Consider the following 2500-nt stretch of genomic DNA (forward strand, 5'->3'; position numbering starts at 1 on the left):
TTGTCTTTGAAACTTGATTCAAGAATTCACTGCCTTTTCGTCCAGTTTACTTGACTCCATTTTATCACCTTTTGAAATTACTCAGCAAATTTCTTTTTTTTATACGCAAATAAATAATTTTTCTAAAATAGCTAGATATTTTATAATTCTGCATAACTTATGTTTCTTGTGTTATTTAATTTACTGTTATCAGATATTTTTTGGCTCACGAATAATTACTTTGTGTAGCTGAATAGAAAATCTCATTAGAATTTATTTTTCTTCTTCTGTAAAAAAAAAATAGTAATCTCTCTCTCTCTCTCTCTCTCTCTCTCTCTCTCTCTCTCTCTCTCTCTCTCTCTCTCTCTCAGTGCGTATTATTATAGACTTTCTATTATTCCACATACTGCACCTCGCTAAATTTCTGTGTTATTTTATTGCAGCACTGGATTCAATATTTGGAACTTTATAGCTTTTTGTCAAACCTTCAAAAAGTATTTTTTTTTTTTTTTCATTACAAAGCTTGGAGGATTGACTCGTGTCATGGTAGTTTATTAGAAATCTCCCTGCATTGTGGTCCACTGGACTGGGGTTTGAAACTCGCTATAGCTCGATAGTTTCTTATAGTTTCTGCAACCTCAGTACCTTTAAGACGAGTGGTTTGGGAAATCTATAGGTGTACCTGTTGAGAGATCACCAGCCATTGTTTGACCTTTCCTGGTCCTAGCTTAGGTGGAGAGAGGGTTTGAGTGCTGATCATATGTATACATGGTCATTCTTTGGGCATTGTCCCTGTCCCTTGCCTCTGCCCTTCATGAAGAAAGGCATATAAGCCTTTAAACCTTTGATAATTATCAACCTGCCTTAAATATACTGGAGATAATCGTTGAATAATGTTGTTTAAATAAAAGTTTCTCTAATAACTCATTTACATTTAGAAAAAGTGATGGTCTTATGAAAGGTATTAATCTATAGTTACTTTGAGGGAAAAGATACTAAAAATAAATAGATAATAAAGTACATAGAGTATAAAAATATTAAACCTCGTATAAGTTTATGACATTAAATACTTGATTTGATATTAATCACCATTGCAACCATGCTTACCCTGTTCAAAATTGTAAAAACGCACTTTAATAAGAGAAAAGAATCCTTAGGATTGTAGACATAATGCATATCACAGATTATTATTATCATTATTATTATTGTTATTATTATTATTATTTTTATTATTACTATTATTATTATTATTATTATTATTATTATAATTATTATTATTATTATTATTATTATTTCCTGCTATGCTACAACCCTAGTTGGAAAAGGAAGATGTTATAAACCCGGAGGCTCCAACAGGGAAATTAGCCCAGTGAGGAAAGGAAACAAGGAAAAATATTTTAAGAACAGTAACATGAAAATAAATATCTCCTGTATAAACTATGAAAACTTTAACAAAACAAGAGGAAGAGAAATAGATAGAATAGTGTGCTCGAATTTAACCTCAAGCAAGAGAACTCTAACCCAAAACAGAGGCTATGGCACTACCCAAGACTAGAGAACAATGGAGTGTCCTTCTCTTAGAAAAGCTACTTACCATAGCTAAAGAGTCTCTTGTACCCCTACCTAGAAGAAATTGGGCACTGATGAATGAAAGTGCAGTAACCTTTGGGTGAAGAATTGTTTGGTAATCTTAGTGTTGTCAGATGTATGAGGTAAGAGGAGAATATGTAAAGAATAGGCCAGAATATTCAGTGTATGTGTAGGCAAAGGGAAAATAAACCGTGACCAAAGAGAAGAATCTAATGTACAATAGTACTGTCTAGCCAGTCAAAGGACCCCATTCTTTTCTAGCGGTAGTATCTCATTGGGTGGCTGGTGCCCTGGTCAATCTACTTCCAGACTATTTTCTGCTCTAGGATTTTGAAAATTCCTTGTCAAAGCAGTTTGCATGAATGGAAGATGGTATATTTTTACCACTATTACGAAAAAATTTAAAGATTTTTTTTTATCAGATTATATTAGTAATATTTCAATTTTCATAACTTGCATTGCCTAGTAAAGGATGTAAAAGAGAGCCAACTGTAAAATATATTAGTTTGTATATACGTTTATGTGTATTATATTAGTATGGTATATAATTTTACTAATAATCCCCTGAATAAAAAAATAGCCACAATGAAACTAAATCTGATTAGTAAGTATATAAACCTTATATTACAATAAAAGAAAAACAAAAAACAGAGCATATCGATGTTGCGATTCCTTCATAAAATACCCCAGAGCGAAGATATTTTGGGAACGCGGCAGTATTCGACCGAGATAATATTGAAGTCGAGAGCAATTTTTCCTAAGGGTTCTTTCAGCAGAAATGATAAGAGTTCTTCTTCTCCCGATTGCTTTATACTGATCCATTTTAGGTCGAGAGAAAGGACCCTCCATTGGAAGCTCTAGAAAATTGGGATATTTGTGCTGATGCAAATTTTAGTTTTATTGTATTAGATTAGAATTATCCTTAATAAAA

Source organism: Palaemon carinicauda, chromosome 4 (genome assembly GCF_036898095.1).
Source record: "Palaemon carinicauda isolate YSFRI2023 chromosome 4, ASM3689809v2, whole genome shotgun sequence".
Taxonomy (NCBI): Eukaryota; Metazoa; Arthropoda; class Malacostraca; order Decapoda; family Palaemonidae; genus Palaemon; species Palaemon carinicauda.